This window comes from Argiope bruennichi, chromosome 1 (genome assembly GCF_947563725.1).
Source record: "Argiope bruennichi chromosome 1, qqArgBrue1.1, whole genome shotgun sequence".
Taxonomy (NCBI): Eukaryota; Metazoa; Arthropoda; class Arachnida; order Araneae; family Araneidae; genus Argiope; species Argiope bruennichi.
The window spans coordinates 23,747,269-23,755,078 of NC_079151.1; positions in this window are offsets into that span (position 1 = coordinate 23,747,269).

Consider the following 7,810-nt stretch of genomic DNA (forward strand, 5'->3'; position numbering starts at 1 on the left):
TATGCGTTTTTTATAAATCTTTTTGAAAGTTATGAGTTATTAATTTCTGACCACTAACTGAAATCTCAGAATGAACATTCTAGTTACTAATATGATGACTGGATATATTTTTGGATAGAATAAAATAGATCCATGTCTTAGTCTTTTCACAGTCAGATAGGAAATTATTATGTTTTTGCAATATAAAACAAAATTAAATTAATAAAATTAACGCACTGATATGACTATATGTTAAAAAAATAATCCATGAAATCCAATCTTTATTCCTGTGCTAGTCCTTCAGTTGAAGCAGTTATAATTGCAAGCGATTTCTAATTTCAAAACAGCACCCAAAATAATGTAAGTGTATCATAATCATGTAATTAAAATGTGCATTCATTTTTAAGTATGCATATGTGCATAATAGGAAGTAATACAATCATTTCTCATATTCATTCACTTGTTGCACCTTTTTTTTTTTGGTGTTTAGACTTTTTTTGTACCTTTCCATTATATTTATTTCCATAACAAATTTAAATTTGTAAGCCAATTTCAAAATTTTTTTCATTATAACATTAGGAGGGAATTGAAACTTCAGATTGGAGATTGAGTGTTGCAATGAATATTTTAAAAACTAAAGACTGTCTAGAATGCTTTAACGAAGGGAACATGTTTATAATGTAAAATTACTTTTCACTGCTGAAAACCTCTGACAGGGACACTTCTCTCAACATATTTGATAACTTTATTGAAAGATAATATCTCCCAGCCAAGAAAAGCTGATAGCGAAAGAATATCTTTCATTAACATAAAATAATAAAACCAAGCATATAAAATATGAATAAAAATAAGAAAAAAATTCCCTTTTTTGTGTGCTTCGTTTATATTTTCTAAATGGCGAATGCTTAGAAATGATTAAAAAATGAAAAGCAATGTTGATATGGAAACTTAAATTTGATTTGACTTATAAACTATCTCTACAATTTTCCATTCTCAAATAAGTTGGATAAAAAATAAAATATTTAAACATATGTTTTATATTTAGAACTGAATTTACTAACAATCATCTTCAAAAGAATAGTTATAGTTTTAAAAGTGTTAAGGAATTTCTGAAATTAGTAAGCAAGATTTCAAGTACTGAGTGAATATGAATAAATATAAATATTCGAATATTAAACTTGAAGCTATTTATAAAACATTTTCTTTCAAATAAAGCCATATAAAATATCATCATATTTATTAAGAAAAAGACAGAATTTCTTCCCAAATAGTTTTATATCAAAGAAACTAAAACATAACGAATAAAAATGTATGTGTTTGACATTCATATTTTAAGTAATGTTTAGGTATATCGCAATGTTTGATTTAAAAGGTATTTGCAGACAGCAGTAACTACTAATTTTATTTTTATTTCACATTATGGCAGATTGTATTCTTTTGAGTGTTCTTTCTTTCTGAAATAATTAAAAACTAACATTCCAAGTCAATGTTTGATTTAAAAGGTATTTGCAGACAGCAGTAACTACTAATTTTATTTTTATTTCACATTATGGCAGATTGTATTCTTTTGAGTGTTCTTTCTTTCTGAAATAATTAAAAACTAACATCCCAAGTCAATGTTTGATTTAAAAGGTATTTGCAGACAGCAGTAACTACTAATTTTATTTTTATTTCACATTATGGCAGATTGTATTCTTTTGAGTGTTCTTTCTTTCTGAAATAATTAAAAACTAACATTCCAAGTCAATGTTTGATTTAAAAGGTATTTGCAGACAGCAGTAACTACTAATTTTATTTTTATTTCAAATTATGGCAGATTGTATTCTTTTGAGTGTTCTTGCTTTCTGAAATAATTAAAAACTAACATTCCAAGTCAATGTTTGATTTAAAAGGTATTTGCAGACAGCAGTAACTACTAATTTTATTTTTATTTCACATTATGGCAGATTGTATTCTTTTGAGTGTTCTTTCTTTCTGAAATAATTAAAAACTAACATTCCAAGTCAATGTTTGATTTAAAAGGTATTTGCAGACAGCAGTAACTACTAATTTTATTTTTATTTCAAATTATGGCAGATTGTATTCTTTTGAGTGTTCTTTCTTTCTGAAATAATTAAAAACTAACATTCCAAGTCAATGATTTCAAGTAATTCGCAGAACTAATCAATAGAACAAAGAATATATTCATTATAATCTTTACTGTTGCTCAGAAGAAATATAAATCAACAAAAGATTCAAACAAATATCAATTTAATTTGAAAATCGTTATTAAAATTGTATTCAATATCTATAGCTTTTTAAAGTGGGTAGAGTGGGCGTCATTTAAATTTATACAACTGACATTAAATATTTAAATGTTATATATTGAATTTAAAAATATAAAAATTAATATTATTAATACATTCGTGATTAAAAGAAATATATTAATTCTTTAATAAGCGTGTTTACAGGTAATGCTTCTTAAAAGACGATTAAAACATAGAACTGAGAGCTCACTATTTCAACTCCATGTATTAAAATTGTAAGTCATATCCTTAATATTTGTGCTCCCCGCCATCTAATGACTGAGTTTTTAAACTTTGGTGGCGATAAATTCTGGTTTCGGGATAAAGAACTATGACTGATTTTACACTTTGTCTGCGAATGACAATTCCCTATTTTCATTCGATCTTAAATAATGCGTTTTTGTTTCTCACTGATTTCCTACTACATTTTAAATTTAACACTCTTTCACTTAATTCTGAAATAGTTTCAATCCACATATGACCCTGTTCTCAGCTAAAAAAAATGTTTAATGTTTAAGATTAGATATATTACTTAGTCTTTCCATTTTTAAATATTTTTCTAAATATTCACATTGAATATCGAAAATCCAGATTATTAAAGACCTGTTATGTAATTAAAAGGTAAAGACCTGTTATGTAATTCAGAAGCACAAGGACTCCTGGCCATGTATCTCTTAATTTTGAACCCCAGTCAGATAACTAGAAGTGCACCAGAGATGATCAGCCATCTTCAAGATTCTGTGCCATAACAACAGGAGAACGATTGGTCCATCACAGCATATTTCAGCCTTCTCTAAGTCCATTTACAAGGTGGATAAAGAATATATTCAGATTCTGAACCAGAAGTCCTTTACGATTTCAAAAGTTTTCAACAGCTACACAACTTTTAAGGTATATAGAAGTTATAATTATTTTTAATAAAGGTACTTGTTATTAAAAATAACTATATATGTGGACTTAATTCTTAGTTATTAATTAAGATTCTTTAACTGTTAGTGTTCAAAGAAATTAATATTAATGAAAGATTTGAAAATTTTTTGATTGCATTTTATTATTATTATTATTATTTATAAACAGTCATAGTATTTTTATTTTTATCACGAATTAAAGAAGATTGGATAATATGCATTTCTATTAATTATTTTGAAAATAAGATTGTAAGTTTTTCTTATCGAACATTTGAACTTGAGTTGGCCAATGTTTTCTAATATCATAAGACAGTATTACGGAGACAAAATAATTTTTCTCAAGACAGGATATGCGATTCTTATTTTTATTCAAATTAACTTTATAAATTTTATTCGAACATGGAATTTTAATTTATTAGGTTTTTAAAAAGAAGCAAGAAAACAGAACAGTAAAAAAATCCCAAACTGTAGGTAAAAATAAACATTGGTGAGAGAAAATTCTTGTTTTCTTTATGAAAAAAAACCTTTCTATTACACATACATATCCTCTGTAACTCTTGTCTCACCAGTAATTTAGTTTTGAAGAATAATTTATAGTAAGTGGCTGATAAACATCAAATTTAAATAAAATTCACTGTCTTTCATAAAATAAATATCATTCAGCATTCTTTTTCTAATATTCCTTTATTGAAGTCATATAGATAATAGGTGCATTGCTATACACGAAAGAAATTGTATGTATTTAATGATATTGAATGTTTATAAAATTATTCATACACAAATTTTCTACTCTTTTAGCTTTTGTTAGTATTGAAATATGATAATAGATGGCAGCACAAAATGGAATCTTATGAAACTAATGTATTTCACCAATGTTCTCATTTATGAAGTTTTTCTAAAAATTTCAGATAAATACCAAACGAATTTCGAAATTTGAAAAATTTTCCTTTAAATTAGTTCAAGCATTTATACAAAATTGTGAAATATAAAATAAATTCTCAAATTTCTTTAAATAAGTCCATTCATATTACTATCATGCATTAAAGTGGCGTATATCTGGTAAGATACGATTAAACGAAGTGGGTCCCCCCCATTTGCGGGCTTTAAATCAGAGGGATAGGTCTCCCTGAAACTTTCCCGCACACTCACCAATAAATTGCTTATTTCTCTTCAACCGTAGAGAACTGTGGATATTGGAGAAAGAGCAATTCCTTACATGTCATTCGTGAACGATTATTATGAAATGTGGACGTTTGGTGTGATTCTAGAATTTCTATCTATTTATTGCGAGAATATGTGTTTTTTTATCTATCTATTGCGAGAATATGTGTGTTTTTTATCTATCTATTGCGTGAATATGTGTTTTGGATATATTTTTAATTAACGCCAAAGTTTGATACAAAATTGTAGTTTTAGTCACAAGATAACATACGGAATTTCATTCATTTAAGTTATTGCATTTAATTGCATGGAAAAGCACACACCGAGAGATACAGAATAAAATGATCTAAATACTAAGCGCTTGAAGGTTAGGATCGATTAATTAGATCAATATTAAATTTTAAAAGTTCAAATTTTGAATTATATATATTGATTTTTTTATTAAATTGAGTGAAATTTTTGAAATTCTCCTTAAATATGTCTTACATGAAAAAGAATAACAGTAAAAATTTAGGATCTAAAATTTTTGAAAAATTCGGCATTGTTAAATAATGCAGGGTTGTTGAATAGTGTGTATAATTAGTTTTTATTAATCACAATTCGTGAATTCTGAAATAGTCCTACTTTAAAAGTGTTCTTCTTCAATGTAAAATTGTGGCAGATTCTTTAAACGTGCTCTAAAAATAATTTTAAGAAAGAAAAATATTTTATTTAATAACAAACATTAAACTTAGTTCCTCTAGCATAACGTTCTTTAGAATAGGCATTTGTGATTAGGTTTAAGACAAAATATTAACTTCAATTTTCACCACATTTGTTTGAAAATTGACCATTATAATACCATTAAAATCGAAGGAAAGCCGTTAAAAAATAAGATTACATTCTTGTTTGTGAATATTGAAGGTATCGATTTTAATTTTTTGCACTATATTTTCTTTTAAGTATTTTTGAAATTTAATATTTTTTTTAAGAAAAAATTCACAAATTTCTCTGAACTTAAATAAATATATATAAAAATTGATATATGCTCTTTTTAAAATTTGCTGCTGACCTAATTCATTTATCATAATGTTCACCTACTGATTTTATAGGTCTTTGTAATAATTTATAATTGATTTCAAGAGCAAAGGAAAGGCAGTTGAGTTCCTAGTCTTAATTTATTTCTGTAAAAGGAATGAATATTTTTTAAACACTCAAATCATTTACAAAAATATTCAAATTTTACAGAAAGAAAATGATTTATTTCTTCATGTCTTCCGCATTATTTTTTGAGAGATATTATTAAAATTATTTTTGTAATATTTTAGAAATTGTAAGAATTTCTTCTTGAAATACAATTAAAACAATGTTTTAAATTTCAATACATTAATATCCACATGTTTTTCGGGTTTTCCACAATTTCAGAACTTTGAAATAAGAGAGAAAATATATGATAATTCGTGCTGCCATCTGTATTTGCATAAATGCTTAAAAAATGTTGCGATTTTATCCTTATAAATGTACAAAAGTGCACACACATTAAAAAAAAAAAGCAGATGTGGCGATTCCTAACATAAGGGCACACTTATCTTCCCCCATATCGTGTATTCAAAATGTAGTTTGTTCTACGTCTCATAGCAATCTTCATTTCATCCTGTATGTAATGAAATGATTTAAAATAACGACTCCTATTGTTTGCTTATTTACAAGGAAAATACGTGTAATTTGGAGGTAGAAATGAAAGTAGCCTTCTAGTAATCTGATATTTTTACAATTTTGAGACTAAAGTGCAATGTATTTCAGAAATTAATAAATGGGGATATAATGGGGATATTTTAAATTAAAACTATTGAAGTTAATTCCAGCAGCTATGAACTCAATTCAGCTTCAAGCTAAAAAGTAGCTTCTTACATTTTTCAGAAGAATGAGTTCTATGAATTTTAGGAATGGAATTTATTGTTACATTCTTATGAAGTATTCATTTAGTATAAAGACTTTTTCACAGAGTATAAAATGTTTAAATAATAAACTTGCATAAATGCACGGCCATAAGAATTATACAAATATATTTTTCAATTGAATGCATTGTTAAAGAAGGTTTTAAGTTTCATTTCTCATGTTTTAATATTCTAACGAATTTTGAATTTCATAATTTAATTCATGCACTTTTTAAAGCTGGAAATTAAGCAGTTTATTGATATTGTAATTAACCGCAAGTTAAACTTTTAAAAAATCCTTAAAAAAAAATTAAATGTTGTGCAGATTCGGAAAAATTTACTAGCTAATAAATATTTCTCCCTATCTATTAAAAATTCAAAAAGCATGCTATAAATTTGTATTTACACTGAAAAAATTGCAATAAATAAAATTGATTTATCTTATCAGTACAATACACTTCATTTGCTATATTAATTTTTCCTTTTCTGTTATTGATCATCGTTCAGTCAACAATTCTTTCTTTACTGTTATATTTAATAGTTAATATTAGTTTATAAATTAAGTTAATTATTTTAGATAAATATCTTAATTGAAATTCATGATTAAGCCTAATCCCCATTAATGAAATAAAAAAATTATTATTTATTATTTTTCTATTCTGGACATTTTACAAGTCTCTATCTGAACATTTGTGCTTTTGAAGGAAAGTATAATTATAATCAAGTATACCTGATTAGAAGAATAATTTCAAAATTGCTTGGATGGATTTTAGCCAAAGCTTTCAATGACAGGTCGTTTTTAGCTGCAAATATTGTTTTCTTTTTACTGTTCCTAAAATTTTAGAAAAATAAGTTACCAATTATAAGTTCATCGTTATCATTACTTAAGTTACTTTTTATAAATTTTGGAGAAGGATAATATTTGTTATTGCGCAATGAATTTAGTTTTAAATATTTTATCTTTATTCGAGATTATTTATTCTATTTCTTCTATATGATCGCCTACTGACTGTTTTATTCTGCGTGGGCAATTTCGGGATTTTTGTCCATTAAAAGAAATTTATTTTCTCCCTAAAAATTAAGCTCTGCATTCTCAGTTATGAAGAAACTAATAAATATTAGTAAGTACAGATGAAAAAAAATAGGGGAGGGGGTACATAGATAAGTTTTAAAGTCAATTTAATATGTAGTGAATAATTCCAAAACAAATAGACTTGTAATAAATCTTATATTGTAATAAATAAATGAGTTAAAAATAGTTAATAGATGGAATAAATTTGAATTAGAATATATAATAAATAAGTTTTAATTCTTATATTTGAAAGCATGCATTTTATTGAAATAATTTAAGTAGCCATCTACATGAAGAATTTCAAAACAGCATTTAGGATAATAAAGCCTTTTTATAATTTATAATTAATCTTATTATACATTTTTATTATAATTAATCAGATTGCAAAGACACAATATTCATCTGTAAGTTTAGATTACATGATATTAAAATATTCTATTAGCCATAAAATATTATAAAACTTATTAAACATTTTCATTACGAAGTAAC